Source organism: Cherax quadricarinatus, unplaced genomic scaffold (assembly GCF_038502225.1).
Source record: "Cherax quadricarinatus isolate ZL_2023a unplaced genomic scaffold, ASM3850222v1 Contig369, whole genome shotgun sequence".
NCBI lineage: Eukaryota > Metazoa > Arthropoda > Malacostraca > Decapoda > Parastacidae > Cherax > Cherax quadricarinatus.
Window position 1 is genome coordinate 42,955 of NW_027195395.1, and position 23,329 is coordinate 66,283.

Genomic DNA, 23,329 nt, shown 5'->3' on the forward strand with positions numbered 1-23,329 from the left:
ATCTTTCTCTAAAGCTTGTAAACACCAGTAAGTAAGCTTGTAATCCAGCATTTCTTTCTCAAAGCTTGTAAACAATCTTTCTCTCAGTAAGTAACAATCTTTCTCTCAAGTAACAATCTTTCCCTCAAGCATGTAAACACCAGTAAGTAACAATCTTTCTCTAAAGCTTGTAAACACCAGTAAGTAACAATCTTTCTCTCAAGCTTGTAAACACAAGTATGTAACAATCTTTCTCACAAGCTTGTAAACACCAATATGTAACTATCTTTCTCACAAGCTTGCAAACGCCAGAATGTAACAATCTTTCTCTCAAGCTTGTAAACACGAGTATGTAACAATCTTTCTCTCAAGCTTGTAAACACGAGTATGTAACAATCTTTCTCACAAGCTTGTAAACACCAATATGTAACTATCTTTCTCACAAGCTTGTAAACACCAGTATGTAACAATCTTTCTCTCAAGCTTGTAAACACCAGTATGTAACAATCTTTGTCACAAGCTTGTAAACGCCAGTATGTAACAATCTTTCTCTCAAGCTTGTAAACACGAGTATGTAACAATGTTTCTCTCAAGCATGTTAACAAAAGTATGTAACAATCTTTCTCTCAAGCTTGTAAAGACCAGTATATAACAATCTTTCCCTCAAGCTTGTAAAGACCAGTATGTAACAATCTTTCTCTCAAGCTTGTAAACACTAGTATGTAACAATGTTTCTGTCAAGCTTGTAAACTCCACAATGCGACAATTTTTCTCTCAAGCTTGTAAACACCAGTATGTAGCAATGTTTCTCTCAAGCTTGTAAACACTAGTATGTAACACTGTCTCTCTCAAGCTTGTAAACATCAGTATGTAACAATCTTTCTCTCAAGCTTGCAAACACCAGTATGAAACAATGTTTCTCTCAAGTTTGTAAACACAAGTATGTAACAATCTTTCTCTCAAGCTTGTAAACACAAGAATAAACAATCTTTCTCTCAAGCTTGAAAACACCAGCATGAAACAATGTTTCTCTCATGCTTGTAAACACCAGTATGTAACAATCTTTCTCTCAAGCTCGCAAACATCAGTAGGTAACAACCATTCTCTCAAGCTTGTAAACACCAGTATGTAACAATGTTTCTCTCAAGCTTGTAAACACCAGTGTGAAACAATCTTTATCTCAAAATTGTAAACACGAGCATGTAACAATCTCTATCTGAAGCTTTTGAATGCCAGTATGTAACAATCTTTCTCTCAAACTTGTAAACACCAGTATGTAACAATCTCTCTCACAAGCTTGTAAACACCAATACGCAACAATTTTTTTCACAAGCTTGTAAACACCAGTATGTAACAATCTTTCTTACAAGCTTGTAAACACCAGTATATAACAATCTTTCTCACAAGCTTGTAAACACCAGTATGTAACAATCTTTCTCTCAAGCTTGTAAACACCAACATATAGCAATCTTTCTCACATGCTTGTAAACACAAGTATGTAACAATCTTTCTCTCAAGCTTGTAAAGACCAGTATGCAACAATCTTTCTCTAAAGCTTGTAAACACCAGTATGTACAATCTTTCTCTCAAGCTTGTAAACACAAGTATGTAACAATGTTTCTCTCAAGCTTGTAAAAAACAGTATGTAACAGTCTTTCTCTCAAGCATGTAAACACCAGTTTGTAAAAACATTTCTCTCAAGCTTGTAAACTCCTGTACGCCACAATCTTTCTCTCAAGCTTTTAAACACAAGTGTGTAACAATGTTTCTCTCATGCATGGAAACACCAGTATGTAACAATGTTTCTCTCAAACTTGTGAACATCAGTATGTAACAATTTTTCTCTCAAGCTTGCAAACACCAGTGTGAAACAATGTCTCTCTCAAGCTTGTAAACACTAGTATGTAACAATGTTTCTGTCAAGCTTGCAAACTCCACAATGCGACAATTTTTCTCTCAGGCTTGTAAACACCAGTATGTAGCAAAGTTTCTCTCAAGCTTGTAAACACTAGTATGTAACAATGTCTTGCAACAGTTAGGTATCTTTATTTCGAAACGTTTCGCCTACACAGTAGGCTTCTTCAGTCGAGTACAGAAAAGTTGATAGAAGCAGAAGATACTTGAAGACGATGTAATCAGTCCATCACCCTTAAAGTTTTGAGGTGGTCAGTCCCTCAGTCTGGAGAAGAGCATTGTTCCATGGAATGAAACAATATGGAGATAAAGTGACAGGATGGAGCCTTATATAGCGCCAAGAGGTGAGACGTAGGTCACTAGAAGAGGTAAGAACTCAGATGCTGAGAGGTCAGGTCCCTCTCAAATCCAGCCGCTCTCACTAGTGGAAGTTGTCGAAGTTGATTGCAGGTCTGTACCAAGATACCCTTGTGTTGCAGTGTCTGACAGATTGAACATTAAAATGGTATAAAATACCGACAGGTTGTTAGGTAAGACACATATGCAACAGTTAGGTATCTTTATTATGAAACGTTTCGCCTACACAGTAGGCTTCTTCAGTCGAGTACAGAAAAGTTGATAGAAGCAGAAGATACTTGAAGACGATGTAATCAGTCCATCACCCTTAAAGTTTTGAGGTGGTCAGTCCCGTTTCGAAATAAAGATACCTAACTGTTGCATATGTGTCTTACCTAACAACCTGTCGGTATTTTATACCATTTTAATGTTCAATCTGTCAGACACTGCAACACAAGGGTATCTTGGTACAGACCTACAATCAACTTCGACAAGCTCTACTAGTGAGAACTGTTGCATATGTGTCTTACCTAACAAACACAAGTATGTAACAATCTTTCTCTCAAGCTTGTAAACATAAGAATGTAACAATCTTTCTCTCAAGCTTGTAAACACCAGTATGAAACAATGTTTCTCTAATGCTTGTAAAACCAGTATGTAACAATGTTTCTCTTCAAACATGTAAACACCAGTGTGTAACAATCTTTCTCACAAGCTTGTAAACACCAGTGTGAAACAATCTTTATCTCAAAATTGTAAACAAGAGTATGTAACAATCTTTATCTGAAGCTTTTGAATACCGGTATGTAACAATCTTTCTCTCAAGCTTGTAAACATCAGTATTTAACAATCTCTCTCACAAGGTTGTAAACACCAATACGCAACAACTTTTTTCACAAGCTTGTAAACACCAGTATGTAACAATCTTTCTCTCAAGCTTGTAAACACCAACATATAACAATCTTTCTTACAAGCTTGTAAACACTAGTATATAACAATCTTTCTCACAAGCTTGTAATCACAAGTATGTAATAATCTTTCTCTCAAGCTTGTAAAGACCAGTATGTAACAATCTTTCTCTAAAGCTTGTAAACACCAGTATGTACAATCTTTCTCTCAAGCTTGTGAACACAAGTATGTAACAATGTTTCTCTCAAGCTTGTAAACACCAGTTTGTAAAAACATTTCTCTAAAGCTTGTAAACTACTGTACGCGACAATCTTTCTCTCAAGCATGTAAACACCAGTATGTAACAATGTTTCCCTCAAACTTGTAAACATCAGTATGTAACAATGTTTCTCTCAAGCTTGCAAACACCAGTGTGTAACAATGTCTCTCTCAAGCTTGTAAACACCTGTATGTAACAATGTTTCTCTCAAGCTTGTAAACACCAGTATGTAACAATCGTTCTTTAAAGCTTGTAAACACCTATATGTAACAATCTTTCTCTCAAGCTTGAAAACACCAGTATGTAACAATCTTTCTCTCAAGTTTGTAAACACCGGTATGTAACAATCTTTCTGTCAAGCTTGTAAACACCAGTACGTAACAATCCTTCTCTCAAGCTTGTAAACACCGATATGTATCAATCTTTCTCTCAAGCTTGTAAACACTAGTATATACCAATCTTTCTCTAAAGCTCTGTAAACACCAGTATGTAAAAATCTTTCTCTCAAGGTAGTAGGTTGGTAGACAGCAACCACCCAGGGAGGTACTACCGTCCTGCCAAGTGAGTGTAAAACGGAAACCTGTAATTGTTTTACATGATGGTAGGATTGCTGGTGTTCAGTTTTCTGTCTCATAAATATGCAAGGTTTCAGGTACGTCTTGCTACTTCTACTTACACTTAGGTCACATCTGCTAGAAAAATGACAGGATGGATAATGAGAACCTTCAAAACTAGGGAGGCCAAGCCCATGATGACACTCTTCAGGTCACTTGTTCTATCTAGGCTGGAATATTGCTGCACACTAACAGCACCTTTCAAGGCAGGTGAAATTGCCGACCTAGAAAATGTACAGAGAACTTTCACGGCGCGCATAACGGAGATAAAACACCTCAATTACTGGGAGCGCTTGAGGTTCCTAAACCTGTATTCCCTGGAACGCAGGAGGGAGAGATACATGATTATATACACCTGGAAAATCCTAGAGGGACTAGTACCGAATTTGCACACGAAAATCACTCACTACGAAAGCAAAAGACTTGGCAGACGATGCACCATCCCCCCAATGAAAAGCAGGGGTGTCACTAGCACGTTAAGAGACCATACAATAAGTGTCAGGGGCCCGAGACTGTTCAACTGCCTCCCAGCACACATAAGGGGGATTACCAACAGACCCCTGGCAGTCTTCAAGCTGGCACTGGACAAGCACCTAAAGTCAGTTCCTGATCAGCCGGGCTGTGGCTCGTACGTTAGTTTGCGTGCAGCCAGCAGCAACAGCCTGGTTGATCAGGCTCTGATCCACCAGGAGGCCTGGTCACAGCCCGGGCCGCGGGGGCGTTGACCCCCGGAACTCTCTCCAGGTAATCTCCAGGTAAGCTCGTAAACAACAGTATGTAACAGTTTTTCTCTCAAGCTTTTAAACACCAATATGAAACAATCTTTCACTCAAGCTTGTAAAAACTAGAATGTAACAATGTTTCTCTCAAGCTTTTAAAAACTGGTATGTTAAAATCTTTCTCTCAAGCTTCTAAACACCAGTATGTAAAAATCTTTCTCTCATGCTGGTAAACACCAGTATGTAACAATCTTTATCTCAAGCTTGTAAACACCAGTATGTAAAAATGCATTTCTCTAGCTTGTAAACACCAATATGCAACAATCTTTCTCACAAGCTTGTAAACACTAGTATGAAACAATGTTTTTCTCAAGCTTGTAAACACCAATAAGTAACATTCTTTCTCAAAAACTTGTATCACCACTATATAACAATCTTTCTCGAGTCTTGCAAACACCAGAATGTAGTAATCTTTCTCACAATCTTGTAAACACCAGTATGTAACAATCTTTCTCTCAAGCTTGTAAACAGCAGTATATAACAATGTTTCTCTAAAGCTTGCAAACACAAGAATGTAAAAATCTTTCTCTCAAGCTTGTAAACACCAGAATGTAACAATCTTTCTCTCGAGCTTGTAAACACCAATATGTAACAATCTTTCTTTCAAGCTTGTAAACTCCAGTGCGCAACAATCTTTTCCACAAGCTTGTTAACATCAGGATGTAACAATCCTTCTCTGAAGCTTGTAAACACCAAAATGTAACAATGTTTCTCTCAAGCTTGTAAACACTAGCATGTAACAATCTTTCTCTCAAGCTTGTAAACACCAGTATGTAATAATGTTTCTCTCAAGCTTGTAAACACTAGTATGTAAAAATCTTTCTCTCAAGCTTGTAAACACCAGCACATAACAATTTTCTCTCAAGCTTGTAAACTCCATTATGTAACAATCATTCTCTCAAGCTTGTAAACACCAGTAAGTAACCATCTTTCTCTCAAGCTTGTAAACACCAGTATGTAACAATGTTTCTCTCAAGCTTGTAAACACTAGAATGTAACAATCTTTCTCTAAAGCTTGTAAAGACAAGTATGTAGGATTCGTTCTATCACGCTTGTAAACACCAGTATGTAACAGTCTTTCTCTGAAGCTTGTAAACACCAATATGTAACAATCTTTCTCTCAAGCATGTTTACCTGGAGAGAGTTTCGGGGGTATAAAACAATCTTTCTCAAGTCGTGCAAACACCAGTATAAAGCAATCTTTCTCACAAACTTGTAAACACATGCACGTCACAACCTATCTCTCAAGGTTGTAAATAACAGTATGTAACAATCTTTCTCTCAAGCTGGTAAACACCAATATGTAACAATCTTTCTCTCAAGCTTGTAAACACCAGTACGTAGCAATCTTTCTGTCAAGCATGTAAACACTAGTATGTAATAATCTTTCTCTCAAGTTTGTAAACACCAGTATGTAACAATCTTTCTCTCAAGCATGTAAACACTAGTATGTAATAATCTTTCTCTCAAGCTTGTAAACACCAATATGTAACAATCTTTCTCTCAAGTTTGTAAACACAAGTATGAAACAATCTTTCTCAAGTCTTGCAAACACCAGTATAAAGCAATCTTTCTCACAATCTTGTAAACACATGTTCGTCACAACCTATCTCTCAAGCTTGTAAATAACAGTATGTAACAATCTTTCGTTCAAGCTTATAAACACCAGTAAGTAAAAATCTTTCTCTCAAGCTTGTAAACACAAGTATGTAACAAACTTCCTCACAAGCTTGTAAACATCAGTATGTAACAATCTTTCTCTCAAGCTTGTAAACACATGTATGTAACAATCTTTCTCACAAGCTTGTAAACACCAGTATGTAACAATCTTTCTCTCAAGCTTGTAAACACCAGTACGTAACAATCTTTCTATCAAGCTTGTAAACACCAGTATGTAACAATCTTTCTCTCAAGCTTGTAAACACCAGTATGTAACAATGTTTCTTTCAAGCTTGTAAACACCAGTATGTAACAATCTTTCTCTCAAACTTGTAAACTCCAGTATGTAACTATCTTTCTCTCAAGCTTGTAAACACCAGTATGTAACAATGTTTCCCTCAAACTTGTAAACATCAGTATGTAACAATGCTTCTCTCAAGCTTGCAAACACCAGTATGTAACAATGTTTCTCTCAAGCTTGTAAACACCAGTATGTAACAATCTTTCTCTCAAGCTTGTAAACACCATTACGTAACAATCTTTCTATCAAGCTTGTAAACACCAGTATGTAACAATCTTTCTCTCAAGCTTGTAAACACCAGTATGTAACAATGTTTCTTTCAAGCTTGTAAACACCAGTATGTAACAATCTTTCTCTCAAACTTGTAAACACCAGTATGTAACTATCTTTCTCTCAAGCTTGTAAACACCAGTATGTAACAATGTTTCCCTCAAACTTGTAAACATCAGTATGTAACAATCTTTCTCTCAAGCTTGTAAACACCAGTATGTAACAATGTTTCTCTCAAGCTTGTAAACACTAGTATGTAACAATCTATGAAGCTTGTAAACTCTAATGTGTAACATTCTTTCTCACAACCTTGTAAACACCAGTATGTAACAATCTTTCTCTGAAGCTTGTAAACACCAGTATGTAACAATCTTTCTCTGAAGCTTGTAAACACCAATATGTAACAATCTTTCTCTCAAGCATGTAAACACTAGTATGTAATAATCTTTCTCTCAAGCTTGTAAACACCAATATGTAACAATCTTTCTCTCAAGTTTGTAAACACAAGTATGAAACAATCTTTCTACCTGGAGTTTACCTGGAGAGAGTTTCGGGGGTCAACGCCCCCGCGGCCCGGTCTGTGACCAGGCCTCCTGGTGGATCAGCGCCTGATCAACCAGGCTGTTGCTGCTGGCTGCACGCAAACCAACGTACGAGCCACAGCCCGGCTGATCAGGAACTGACTTTAGGTGCTTGTCCAGTGCCAGCTTGAAGACTGCCAGGGGTCTGTTGGTAATCCCCCTTATGTGTGCTGGGAGGCAGTTGAACAGTCTCGGGCCCCTGACACTTATTGTATGGTCTCTTAACGTGCTAGTGACACCCCTGCTTTTCATTGGGGGGATGGTGCATCGTCTGCCAAGTCTTTTGCTTTCGTAGTGAGTGATTTTCGTGTGCAAGTTCGGTACTAGTCCCTCTAGGATTTTCCAGGTGTATATAATCATGTATCTCTCCCTCCTGCGTTCCAGGGAATACAGGTTTAGAAACCTCAAGCGCTCCCAGTAATTGAGGTGTTTTATCTCCGTTATGCGCGCCGTGAAAGTTCTCTGTACATTTTCTAGGTCGGCAATTTCACCTGCCTTGAAAGGTGCTGTTAGAGTGCAGCAATATTCCAGCCTAGATAGAACAAGTGACCTGAAGAGTGTCATCATGGGCTTGGCCTCCCTAGTTTTGAAGGTTCTCATTATCCATCCTGTCATTTTTCTAGCAGATGCGATTGATACAATGTTATGGTCCTTGAAGGTGAGATCCTCCGACATAATCACTCCCAGGTCTTTGACGTTGGTGTTTCGCTCTATTTTGTGGCCAGAATTTGTTTTGTACTCTGATGAAGATTTAATTTCCTCATGTTTACCATATCTGAGTAATTGAAATTTCTCATCGTTGAACTTCATATTGTTTTCTGCAGCCCACTGAAAGATTTGGTTGATGTCCGCCTGGAGCCTTGCAGTGTCTGCAATGGAAGACACTGTCATGCAGATTCGGGTGTCATCTGCAAAGGAAGACACGGTGCTGTGGCTGACATCCTTGTCTATGTCGGATATGAGGATGAGGAACAAGATGGGAGCTAGTACTGTGCCTTGTGGAACAGAGCTTTTCACCGTAGCTGCCTCGGACTTTACTCTGTTGACGACTACTCTCTGTGTTCTGTTAGTGAGGAAATTATAGATCCATCGACCGACTTTTCCTGTTATTCCTTTAGCGCGCATTTTGTGCGCTATTACGCCATGGTCACACTTGTCGAAGGCTTTTGCAAAGTCTGTATATATTACATCTGCATTCTTTTTGTCTTCTAGTGCATTTAGGACCTTGTCGTAGTGATCCAGTAGTTGAGACAGACAGGAGCGACCTGTTCTAAACCCATGTTGCCCTGGGTTGTGTAACTGATGGGTTTCTAGATGGGTGGTGATCTTGCTTCTTAGGACCCTTTCAAAGATTTTTATGATATGGGATGTTAGTGCTATTGGTCTGTAGTTCTTTGCTGTTGCTTTACTGCCCCCTTTGTGGAGTGGGGCTATGTCTGTTGTTTTTAGTAACTGAGGGACGACCCCCGTGTCCATGCTCCCTCTCCATAGGATGGAAAAGGCTCGTGATAGGGGCTTCTTGCAGTTCTTGATGAACACAGAGTTCCATGAGTCTGGCCCTGGGGCAGAGTGCATGGGCATGTCATTTATCGCCTGTTCGAAGTCATTTGGCGTCAGGATAACATCGGATAGGCTTGTGTTAATCAAATTTTGTGGCTCTCTCATAAAAAATTCATTTTGATCTTCGACTCTCAGTCTGGTTAGCGGCTTGCTAAAAACTGAGTCATATTGGGACTTGAGTAGCTCACTCATTTCCTTGCTGTCATCTGTGTAGGACCCATCTTGTTTAAGTAGGGGCCCAATACTGGACGTTGTTCTCGATTTTGATTTGGCATAGGAGAAGAAATACTTTGGGTTTCTTTCGATTTCATTTATGGCTTTTAGTTCTTCCCGCGATTCCTGACTCCTAAAGGATTCTTTTAGCTTAAGTTCGATGCTTGCTATTTCTCTGACCAGTGTCTCCCTGCGCATTTCAGATATATTGACCTCTTTTAGCCGCTCTGTTATTCTTTTCCGTCGCCTGTAAAGGGAGCGCCTGTCTCTTTCTATTTTACATCTACTCCTCCTTTTTCTTAGAGGAATAAGCCTTGTGCATACATCGAGTGCCACCGAGTTAATCTGTTCTAGGCATAAGTTTGGGTCTGTGTTGCTTAGTATATCTTCCCAGCTTATATCGGTTAGGACTTGGTTTACTTGGTCCCACTTTATGTTTTTGTTATTGAAGTTGAATTTGGTGAATGCTCCCTCGTGACTAGTCTCATTTTGTCGGTCTGGGGCTCCACGCATACATGTCTGAACCTCAATTATGTTGTGATCTGAGTATATTGTTTTTGATATGGTGACATTTCTTATCAGATCATCATTGTTAGTGAAGATGAGGTCTAGTGTATTCTCCAGTCTAGTAGGCTCTATTATTTGCTGGTTTAAATTGAATTTTGTGCAGAGATTTAAAAGCTCGTGTGAGTGTGAGTTTTCATCAGAGCTGCCTCCTGGTGTTATTACTGCAACAATATTATTTGCTATATTCCTCCATTTTAGGTGCCTTAAGTTGAAATCCCCCAGGAGCAAGATGTTGGGTGCAGGAGCTGGAAGATTTTCCAGACAGTGGTCAATTTTTAACAGCTGTTCCTGGAATTGCTGGGATGTTGCATCCGGAGGCTTGTAGACTACCACAATGACTAGGTTTTGGTTCTCGACCTTTACTGCTAAAACTTCCACTACGTCATTTGAGGCATTAAGCAGTTCTGTGCAAACAAGTGACTCTGCAATGTACAGGCCAACCCCCCCCTTTTGCCTGTTCACTCTGTCACATCTGTATAGGTTGTAACCTGGGATCCATATTTCGTTGTCCAAGTGATCCTTTATGTGGGTCTCAGTGAAAGCCGCGAACATTGCCTTTGCCTCTGCAAGCAGTCCACGGATGAAAGGTATTTTGTTGTTTGTTGCTGGCTTTAGACCCTGTATATTTGCAAAGAAGAATGTTATCGGACTGGTGGTATTGTTGGTACTGGGGGGGGATTTTTTTTCCGGCATTAGTATCTGTATCTGTTGGTTTGGAGTGGAGGCCATCGACTGTGGTTCCACTCCAGGAATGACTGGATTTGGTGTACGATTTCTGCCATTTCCTGCCAGTTTTTTTTCCTTCCTGGCACTAAAAAACCTCTCCCTCTTGAGTGGCTGTGGCTACCCAGGTTTTCCCATGGCCTGGATGTTTTGTATCTTTTTGTCCCCTTTAGATGGTATGCCTGGCAATTTAAGTTATAGCACAGTCTTTCCTGTACTGAAGAGGTACACATTTCAGGGTGAAAAAGCTTACAGGAAGGGAGTTTGCATTTTCCTGTTGTCATATGGGCATGGCATTTTCTAGGGTGGTCATAGTTGCATGTCCCATCTGTTTTTCCAGATTTCCCATGCCAGCAGATACCAAGTGCATAGTATGTGCACAGGCTTGGTTTCCGTTTGCCTTGGGTTTCTGTGACTGTATTCCCTGTTGGTGCATGTTTCCCTGTCTTACTTCTATCCTCCCTAGCACCAACAATGGAGCTCCCACCAGTTGTTTTTGGTAATTTATCCTCACTATTGCTATTGGAGTCCTCTTGTTTGCTATTTCCTGCGGTATTTCTAGTTTGCAATATTGGTTTTATCTTATCTTTGACTACACTTGTTTCCCTACTATGGCTCCTGTCCCCTATGAGGTCATTTATATGTATTCCTTCCTGCGTATAATTCCCGACTACCTGGACAAAATCTCCAGCTTCACCATTACTGTCTCCCAGACAGACAGCTTCACCATTTCTGTCTCCCCAGCTTCACCTCCAGCTTCACCATTACTGTCTCCCAGGACAGCACCTCCAGCTTCACCATTACTGTCTCCCAGGACAGCACTATCAGCCCCACATTTACTGACTACCAGGACATCACCTCCAGCCTTACAGTTTGTGACTACATGGCCAGTATCAAGGGCAGTACCATTCAGCCCAGACTTTTTATGTTCCCATCTGTTGTAGAAAGCTTCCAGGTTTTCTATGAAAGCAGCTTTGATGTTGTCCTCTTTTAATACCCTTGTGATTTTAGTCCACAGATTTTCCTCATTTGGGCATACCCAAAAACACTTCTCTGTTTTAATACTGCTTGTAGCTAGTTCTGGGATATCTGCACAAGGGGCGTGACACCAATTTCCACAAAAATGACAATTTATCCATGTGGAAGCCCGTTTGTTTGACTGACCACAGACTACACACAGCTTCATAATGATTTGAATGGTTGATTTACTGCAATTCTACTAGCAACCTCTTGAATATTATATTAATAACCTTAAATGAAGCTCTAGCTATTTGTATTTCTGTTTCTAACTCTTTTTGTATATTGGACAGCTTACCGTCACGTTCCTGATTTTTAATGTTTGTGTTTATAAGGGCGCCTACAACCCCATCCGTTTACAGTCTGCTTTATTGTCCAACGAAACTGTTTGAAACCAGTCCCGGGTTCGGACCAGTCAAGGGTTCGGACCAGTCAAGGGTTCGGACCAGTCAAGGGTTCGGACCAGTCGATCTGCTCTGATCAGTGGGTCACTTATTTAAAACATACTGGTCGGTGATTTGAGCTAACACATGAAGGATCTACTGGAAATTATCTACCCGAGTAATATGTGATTTGACTGATACAAAAGTATAACTTGCGTGTTGAAGAGCCGGTGATATCTGGCAGCTCCTACAATGACGAACGGTCACCTCCTTGTTTATCAATCGCTGTATCTGGCTTTTCTATTTTTTTTTTTTTCCGTCTCCACCACAATAAATGCTATATTATCACTATAGTTGACTGGTGCAAATTTTGGAGGAAGGACGCTTTTTCTGTAGTAATAATTGCTTCTCGTTGTGTATATTGCGACCGCTGGTAACTACAGGTTATATGAAATTCACAGTAACGTCTCGTATTTCAAGAAAAAGAAACTAATGAAAGTCACTCCACTCCACTAAGTACCATTATAATACTGGTTAGTTGCTACTACAACACTGTATTCTGCTATTCACTGGTATCACTAGATTATATGCGAGTACACTAGCAGGCCAGGAAGATTATTAAAAACAGCTGACCTGTGGTAAGTTTCTGGCGACTTCTGGCACCTGCCTCTATAGGCTTATCACTTCATTTACAAATTCACCTGTTTTCAAATGACACTTTAGCCTTTATCATCAATATACTAGGGAGCCACTGTAGTATACACTATACACTATGTATACTCAATGTTATCAGGGAGACTTTCTTTCCTCTGACACGAAAAGTTCAATTATTATTATTTTTTTTTTCACACGGGACACAGGCCTATGATTCCCCTCTGGCAGTAAACTCTGCTAGGTAGTGCACACTAATTCTCCTTTTTTGACTCAGTATATAATGTTTTCCGCCCAAGATTGGTTCCAGGCGCTAGAGGGATGTATCGTATAGGATTGATGACACAAATTAAAGTTCTAGCACGTAAGAGCGACCGTGAAAACACGAGAAAACCGGGAGCACAACGAGGCATGCTGACACATAGTGAACCTACCATCATTCTTGGAGATTTTAATGCCAGACATAAGAATATTGGTGGGTCTATAACAAACACCAATGGAGCTAAACTAGTGAGATTGCTAAATGAGCATGATAATGTTCGAATTGTGGGTACTACTGAGCCTACTCACATATATGGTGGCATACTAGATCTGTGTCTTGGATTTAATACATCATATACGATGCATGACTCTGTCATAGTTGATGATCTTCTATCTGATCACTTCCCAAGACTAACAACTGTCAATCTTGATCACATCTCCAGCAATCAAGGAGCTAAATACAGAAGGAGGAAACTTATTCTCAAACCAGAACACAGAGACAACTTTATTAACCACTTGGATCAATGGTATAAGAATTACGAGCCCATTGGCACACAAAAATTTAATGATGATTTAATTACCACTATTGAGAGTGTTCTCACAGATCAAGTGGGCAGGAATAGGAAACAAAAACCCTCCACTATAAATAACAATAAAAACCAATGTAAATACTATAATGATCCACAGCTGCGCAATCTAACACATGCAGCTAGGAGGATTGGTAAAGCATACCGTGAATGTAGAACCCCAGACCTGCTCAGAACGTTCCAAGCTGCACTAACAAATGCAAGGAATAGAAAGGAAGAACTTAGGCAACAGGAATGGGAACAGTTTGTTAGTGGATTAAATAGGTCCACCCCTTTGAGTTTGGCTTGGAAAGGTATAAATAAAATAACCAGGAAAAAGACTGGCAATGTTGCTCATCCCTTTCCTCTTGAAAAAGCAAATGACCTCATAAATGACTGGTCCAAAACATCCAGGCATGAAAGCCTTCCATCTCATATTAGAAAAAATTTAGAGAGTACTTCTGAAGAAATGTTGAAACTGATTAATTTTATGAGCCAAAATATTGATGAGAGTGATTGCCTCTTTACCGAGTATGAATTAGATAATGCATTAACCAAAGGTCGATCAACTGCTCCTGGAGAGGATGGTATAACCTATGATATTCTCAGAACTCTAAGGCACGTGCCTGATAACCCTTTGTTGGCACTGTATAATCTCAGTTACATTGAGGGCGTTCTTCCTACTTCCTGGACCAATAGTCTCATTGTGCCTATCCCTAAGCCCCAACAGCCTGATACATTTAGGCCGATCTCCTTAACTAGTTGTCTTTGTAAAACTTTTGAAAGAATGATGCTTAACAGACTGTACTACAGAATCAGACATCAACTTTCCCCCTACCTCTATGGGTTCATGAAAGGTAAAAGTGTGCAGAACTGTATTTCCACCTTTCTCACTGCACACACCTCTACTAGTTTTACCACTTTTCTTGATCTAAAATCTGCATTTGATATTGCGAACAGAACCGTTATACTACATGAACTAGCCAAAATGAATATTGGTGGTAGCTTACTCTGCTGGATAATAGGATACCTGTCAAATAGAGTATCCTCTGTCCTTTACCAAGGCTTCAGAAGTGATTCTAAAGAAATGTCTTTAGGTACACCGCAGGGAGGAGTTCTTAGTCCCATGCTATTTAATATTCTGATTAATGCTCTCCTAAATGCTCTACCTGCCTCACCTAAACATATAGCTATAAGCTATGCTGATGATATCATGATCCATACAACAGGGCATAAGAAGATGAATACCATTCTTAATGAAGTTCAAGCAATTTGTAATCGACTAGGCCTCATAATATCTTCCTCTAAAACTAAGATATTAACAAGCAAACGACATCCCCCACCCATCTATTTGCAGGGTGAAATCATTAGCTACGTTAAAACTTACAGATATCTTGGTGTAGATGTACCCTTTAACAAATCCACTATACCACAACTAAACAAGAAATGTAAAGCTAGGCTAAATGCTCTCAAAGCTGTTGCTGGCTACAATCCCAACTATGGTGCAAATGTGAGAATCGTGAGAATGATGTACATAGCCTATGTTAGGTCCTTAATTGATTATGCTGCTCCCATGTTGATATTAGCTAGAGAAAGTTCTCTCCGACCCTTGGAGTTAATGCAAAATGAAGCTCTCAGGATTATTCTTGGCTGTCCCAGATCTACAAAAGTTCTTAACATGAGGAAGGAGCTTGGTATTTCTAGTATCAGTGATAGGATTGTTGAAATTAACACTGTACTCGGTATTAGAATGTTGAGAAACGAACCAGACACTGTCACAGTGAATCTTACCAAGTGTCTAGAGGTAAATACACACAGATCTAAATGGATTGTGAAAACGTGCAATTGCATTAAGTTTTATAACCTGCATGAACTGTATCACTGTAGGCAACAAGAGCATTTCACCCCTCCATGGAAGATGTGTTCATTTAATATCACATACCTACAAGTCCCTCCCAAGAAGCTCATTGCTAGTAATCCCTTCCTTAAATCTCTTGTTAGAGCAACTGCTCAAGAAGAAATTTCTCACCTAGCTGGTAGTAATAAGTTATCACAAGTTATATACACTGATGGATCTAAACAGGAGTCTTCTGGCAGGGCTGCATCTGCTCTTGTTGCCACCTCCCTAGTTAAGAACGATAATAAATTTGTTGAGTTAGGCATAAGAATTAACAACTGGGCGTCTACACTGCAAACTGAATTGTTTGCAATCCTAATGGCGCTAAAGCTAACCTATGACACTGAGCTTGACTCTATCATCATTACTGATTCTATGTCATCATTGAAGGCTCTTGGCTCATATAATGACTCCAACAACATGCTCATTGGGGAAGCCAGGTATAGATACTCAAAAATTAGGGACAAAGGAATTAATGTACAATTGCTATGGATCCCATCACACATTGGATTACTCCTTCATGATAAAGTTGATATGTTAGCCAAGAAGAGTATCGAGAAGGAGAATGTAGAATATAACTTTGGTATAACTGTGTCTAGCATTAGGAATAATATTAGGAGAGAAGTAAATAATGAAAATGATTGTTATAGGAATGCAGTTAGAAGCCTGAGTAGATCTATAACCCACTATGATAACATGAACGTAGATAAGTATGTTTATGGAGCAACTTGCAATGTGAACAGACTGACTGATGTTGTAGTGGCCAGGCTTAGGCTTGGTTACAAGTACTTCTGGCAGTTTGGGAGACACACAGATGATGATCAAACTAAATGTAAATTATGTGATCAGGCATATGGTCACTCTCTTGAACACTATGTGCTTAATTGTCCACTTATTGAGGAATACAGAGACAGACAGTATAATAACCTATGTGACATGTCAAGATATCTTATTAATGAAAATAAGATACCAGATATACTAAGCAAATTTCCTAAATTTGCTTGTAACAGATAAGTGAACTATAGATATGTAGATATAAATCCATATGTATTCCTGTTAACCCTTTGGGGCCTAGTTCCTAGGCCTTTTGTGTATCCATATGCTCTCGCGCTACCGTCCACAGGATGGATATGGGGTGCACAATAAACTAGCCACTTCGGTGGCAAAATCTAATCTTTTCTCAAGCTTGTAAACACCAGTATGTAACAAATGTTCTTTAAAGCTTGTAAACACCTATATGTAACAATCTTTCTCTCAAGCTTGTAAACACCAGTATGTAACAATCTTTCTCTCAAGTTTGTAAACACCGGTATGTAACAATCTTTCTCTCAAGCTCGTAAACAACAGTATGTAACAGTTTTTCTCTCAAGCTTGTGAACACCAATATGTAACAATCCATCTCTCAAGCTTTTAAACACCAATATGAAACAATTTTTCACTAAAGCTTGTAAAAACTAGAATGTAACAATGTTTCTCTCAAGATTTTAAAAACCAGTATGTTAAAATCTTTCTCTCAAGCTTCTAGACACCAGTATGTAACAATCTTTCTCTCAAGCTTGTAAACACCAGTATGTAAAAATGCATTTCTCTGGCTTGTAAACACCAATATGCAACAATCTTTCTCACAAGCTTGTAAACACTAGTATGAAACAATGTTTTTCTCAAGCTTGTAAACACAAGTAAGTAACAATCTTTCTCTAAAGCTTGTAAACACCAATATGTAAAAATCTTTCTCTCAAGCTTGGAAACACTAGAATGTAACAATCTTTCTTTCAAGCTTGTAAACACCAATAAGTAACATTCTTTCTCAAAAACTTGTAAACACCACTATATAACAATCTTTCTCGAGTCTTGCAAACACCAGAATGTAGTAATCTTTCTCACAAGCTTGTAAACACCAGTATGTAACAATCTTCATCACAATCTTGTAAACACTAGTATGTAAAAATCTTTCTCTCAAGCTCGTAAACACCAGAATGTAACAATCTTTCTCTCGAGCTTGTAAACACCAATATGTAAAAATCTTTCTTTCAAGCTTGTAAACTCCAGTACGCAACAATCTTTTCCACAAGCTTGTTAACACCAGGATGTAACAATCCTTCTCTGAAGCTTGTAAACACCAATATGTAACAATGTTTCTCTCAAGCTTGTAAACACTAGCATGTAACAATCTTTCTCTCAAGCTTGTAAACACCAGTATCTAATAATGTTTCTCTGAAGCTTGTAAACACTAGTATGTAAAAATCTTTCTCTCAAGCTTGTAAACACCAGCACATAATAATTTTCTCTCAAGCTTGTAAACACCAGCACATAATAATTTTCTCTCAAGCTTGTAAACTCCATTATGTAACAATCATTCTAACAAGCTTGAAAACACCAGTATGTATTAATCCTTCTTTCAAGCTTGTAAACACCAGTAAGTAACCATCTTTCTCTCAAGCTTGTAAACACAAGTATATAACAATTTTTCTCTCAAGCTTGTAAACACCAGTATGTAACATTCTTTATCACAACCTTGTAAACACAAGTATGTAACAATCTTTCTCTCAAGCTTGGAAAGACAAGTATGTAATAATCTTTCTCTCAAGCTTGTAAACACCAGTACGTAGCAATCTTTCTATCAAGCATGTAAACACTAGTATGTAATAATCTTTCTCTCAAGCTTGTAAACACCAATATGTAACAATCTTTCTCTCAAGTTTGTAAACACAAGTATGAAACAATCTTTCTCAAGTCTTGCAAACACCAGTATAAAGCAATCTTTCTTACAATCTTGTAAACACATGCACGTCACAACCTATCTCTCAAGCTTGTAAATAACAGTATGTAACAATCTTTCTCTCAAGCTGGTAAACACCAGTATGAAACAATCTTTCTCTCAAGCTTGTAAACACCAGTAAGTAACAATCTTTCTCTTAAGGTTGTAAACACCAGTAAGTAACAATCTTTCGCTCAAGCTTATAAACACCAGTAAGTAAAAATCTTTCTCTCAAGCTTGTAAACACAAGTATGTAACAATCTTTCTCACAAGCTTGTAAACACCAGTATGTAACAATCTTTCTCTCAAGCTTGTAAACACCAGTATGTAACAATCTTTCTCTCAAGCTTGTAAACACAAGTATGTAGTAAAGTTTCTCTAAAGCTTGCAAACTCTAGCATGTAACAATGTCTCTCTGAAGCTTGTAAACACAAGTATGTAGCAATCTTTCTAACAAGCTTGTAAACACCAGTATGTAACAATCTTTCTCTCAAGCTTGTAAACACCAGTATGTAACAATCTTTCTCTCAAGCTTGTAAACACCAGTATGTAACAATCTTTCTCTCAAGCTTGTAAACACCAGTGTGTAAAAATCTTTCTCTCAAGTTTGTAAACACCAGTATGTAACAATCTTTCTCTCAAGCTTGTAAACTCTGCAATGCGGTAATTTTTCTCTCAAGCTTGTAAACACAAGTATGTAGTAATGTTTCTCTAAAGCTTGCAAACTCTAGCATGTAACAATGTCTCTCTGAAGCTTGAAAACACCAGTATGTAACAATCTTTCTCTCAAGCTTACAAACACCACTATGAAATAATGTTTCTCTCAAGCTTGTAAGCACCAGTATGTAACAATCTTTCTCTCAAGCTTATAAACACCAGCATGTAACAATCTTTCTCTCTAGCTTGTAAACACCAATATGAAACGATGTTTCTCTCAAGCTTGTAAACACCAGTATGTAACAATATTTCTCTCAAGCTTGTAAACATCAGTAGGTAACAATCTTTCTCTAAAGCTTGAAAACACCAGTATTTAACAATGTTTTTTCTCAAGCTTGTAAATACCAGTGAGTAACAATTTTTATCTCAAGCTTGTAAACACCAGTGTGAAACAATCTTTCTCTCAAAATTGTAAACACGAGTATGTAACAATCTTTCTCTAAAGCTTGTAAACACCAGTATGTAACAATCTTTCTCACAAGCCTGTAAACACCAGTATGTAACAATGTTTCTCTAAAGCTTGTAAACACCGGTATGTAACAATGTTTCTCTAAAGCTTGTAAACACCGGTATGTAACAATGTTTCTCTAAAGCTTGCAAACACCAGGATGTAACAATCTTTCTCACAAGCTTGTAAACACCAGTATGTAACAGTCTTTCTCTCAAGCTTGCAAACTTCAGTATATAACAATGTTTCTCTCCAGCTTGTAAACTCCAGTATGTGACAATCTTTCTCTCAAGCTCTTAAATACAAGTATGTAACAATGTTTCTCTCAAGCTTGTAAACTCCAGTATGTGACAATCTTTCTCTCAAGCTCTTAAATACAAGTATGTAACAATGTTTCTCTCAAGCTTGTAAACACCAGTATGTAACAATGTTTTTCTCAAACTTGTAAACATCAGTATATAACAATGTTTCTCTCAAGCTTGCAAACACCAGTATGTAACAATGATTCTTTCAGACTTGTAAATACCAGTATGTAACAATGTTTCTCTCAAGCTTGTAAACATCAGTTTGTAACAATCTTTCTCTCAAGGTTGTAAACACCAGTATGTAACAATGTTTCTCTCAAGCTTATAAACACCTGTGTGTAACAACCTTTCTCTCAAGCTTTTAAACACCAGTCTGTAACAATGTTTCTCTCAAGCTTGTAAACACAAGTATGTACCAATGTTTCTCTGAAGCTTGTAAACACTAGTATGTAACAATCTTTCTCAAAACCTTGTAAACACCAGCATAACAATCGTTCTCTAAAGCTTGCAAACACCTATATATAACAATCTTTCTCTCAGGCTTGTAAGCACAAGTATGTAACAATCTTTCTGTCAAGCTTGTAAACACCAGTATGTATCAATCATTCTGTCAAGCTTTTAAACACCGATATGTAACAATCTTATTCTCATTCTTGTAAACACAAGTATGTACCAATCTCTCTCTCAAGCTTGTAAACACCACTATGTAACAACATTTTTCTAAAGCTTTGTAAACACCAGTATGCAAAAGTCTTTCTCTCTCCAGCTTGCAAACACCAGTATGTAACAATCTTTCTCTCAAGCTCGTAAACAACAGTATGTAACAATCTTTCTCTCAAGCTTGTAAACACCAGTATGTAACAATCCATCTCTCAAGCTTTGAAACACCAATATGTAACAATCTTTCACTCAAGCTTGTAAAAACTAGTAAGTAACAATGTTTCTCTCAAGCTTTTAAACACATGTATGTAAAAAATTTCTCTGAAGCTTGTAAACACCTGCATATAACAATCTTTCTCTCAAGCTTGTAAACTCCAGTGTATAAAAATCTTTCTCTCAAGCGTGTAAACACCAGTATGTAAAAATCTTTCTCTGAAGCTTGTAAACACCAGTATGGAACAATCCATCTCTCAAGCTTGTAAACAACAATATGTAAAAATCTTTCTCTCAAGCTTGTAAACACTAGTATGCAACAAAGTTTCTCTGAAGCTTGTACTCACCGGTATTTAAAAATCTTTTTCTCAAGCTTGCAAACACAAGTAAGTAACAATCTTTCCCTAAAGCTTGTAAACTCCAAAAAGTAACAATCTTTCTATCAAGCTTGTAAACACCAGAATGTGACAATCTTTCTTTCAAGCTTGCAAACACCAATCAGTAACATTTTTTATCACAAGCTTGTAAACACCAGTATGTAACAATGTTTCTCTTAAGCTTTTAAACACCAGCATGTAAAAATATTTCTCTCAAGCTTGTAAACACAAGTAAGTAACAATCTTTCTCTAAAGCTTGTAAACACCAATATGTAACATTCTTTCTCTCAAGCTTGTAAACACCAGCATGTAACAACCTTTCTCAAGTCTTGCAAACACCAGTATATAGCAATCTTTCTCACAAGCTTGTAAACACAGGTATGTAACAATCTTTCTCTCAAGCTTGTAAACACCAGCATGTAACAATCTTTCTCTTAAGCTTGCAAACACCAGCATGTAACAACCTTTATCAAGTCTTGCAAACACCAGTATACAGCAATCTTTCTCACAAGTTTGTAAACACCAATATGTAACAATCATTCTCTCAAACTTGTAAAAACCAATATGTAACAATCTTTCTCTCAAGCTTGTAAACACCAGAATGAAAAAATCTTTCTCTCAAGATTGTGAACAAAAGTATGTAACAATCTTTCTCTCAAGCTTGTAAACACCAGTATGTAACAATCTTTCTCTAAAGCTTGTAAACACCAGTTTGTAACAATCTTTTTCTCAAGCTTGTAAACACCAGTATGTAAAAATCTTTCTCTCAAGCTTGTGAACAAAAGTATGTAACAATCATTCTCTCAAGCTTGTAAACACCAGTATGTAACAATCTTTCTCTAAAGCTTGTGAACAAAAGCATGTAACAATCTTTCTCTCAAGCTTGTAAGCACTAGTATGTAACAATCTTTGTCTCAAGCTTGTAAACACCAGTATGTAACAATCTTTCTCGAATCTTGCAAACATCAGAATGTAGTAATCTTTCTCACAAGCTTGTAAACACCAACATGCTGCAATCTTTCTCTCCAGCTTGTAAACACCAGTATGTAACAATCTTACTCACATTCTTGTAAACACAAGTAACATCCTTTCTCTAAAGCTTGTAAACACCAGAATGTAACAATCATTCTCTCAAGCTTGTAAACACTAGTATGTAACAATCTTTCTCTCAAGCTTGTAAACAACAGTATGTAACAATGTTTCTCTCAAGCTTGTAAACTCCAGTATTTAACAATCTTTCTCTCAAGCTTGTGAACACCATTAAGTAACAATCTCTCTCTCAAGCTTGTAAACTCCAGTATGTAACAATCTTTCTCTAAAGCTTATAAACACCAGTATGTAAAAATCTTTCTCTCAAGCTTGTAAACACCAGTATAAAACAATATTTCTTTCAAGATTGTAAACACCAGTATGTAACAATCTTTCTCTCAAGTTTGTAAACACCAGTATGTAACAATCTTTCTCACAAGCTTGTAAACACCAGTATGTAACAATCTTTCTCTCAAGCTTGTAAACACAAGTATGTAACAATGTTTCTCTCAAGCATGTAAACACCAGTATGTAACAATGTTTCCCTCAAACTTGTAAACATCAGTATGAAACAATGTTTCTCTCAAGCTTGCAAACACCAGTATGTAAAAATCTTTCTCTCAAGCTTGTGAACAAAAGTATGTAACAATCATTCTCTCAAGCTTGTAAACACCAGTATGTAACAATCTTTCTCTAAAGCTTGTGAACAAAAGCATGTAACAATCTTTCTCTCAAGCTTGTAAGCACTAGTATGTAACAATCTTTGTCTCAAGCTTGTAAACGCAAGTATGTAACAATCTATCTCAAGTCTTGCAAACACCAGTATGCAACAATCTTTCTCTCAAGCTTCTAAACACCAGTATGAAACAATCTTTCTCTCAAGCTTCTAAACACTAGTATGTAACAGTCTTTCTCTCAAGCTTGTAAACACCAACATGTAACAATCTTTCTCTCTAGCTTGTAAACACCAATATGTAACAATCTTTGTCTCAAGCTTGTAAACACTAGTATGTAAGAGTCTTTCTCTCAAGCTTGTAAACACCAGTATGAAACAATCTTTCTCTCAAGCTTCTAAACACCAGTATGAAACAACCTTTCTCTCAAGCTTGTAAACAACAGTATGTAACAATCTTTCTCTCAAGCTTGTAAACTCCAGTATGTAACAATCTTTCTCTAAAGCTTATAAACACCAGTATGTAAAAATCTTTCTCTCAAGCTTGTAAACACCAGTATAAAACAATATTTCTTTCAAGATTGTAAACACCAGTATGTAACATTCTTTCTCTCAAGCTTGTAAACACATGCACGTCACAACCTTTCTCTCAAGTTTGTAAACACCAATATGTAACAATCTTTCTCTGAAGCTTGTAAACACCAGTATGT

The 23,329-nt window shown here is 37.7% G+C and overlaps 1 pseudogene; it reads left to right on the forward strand.

The window, feature by feature from the left end:
* The window catches only part of LOC128697288 (aminoacylase-1-like), a 116,857-nt pseudogene that overhangs the window by 32,908 nt on the left and 60,620 nt on the right, over positions 1-23,329 (forward strand).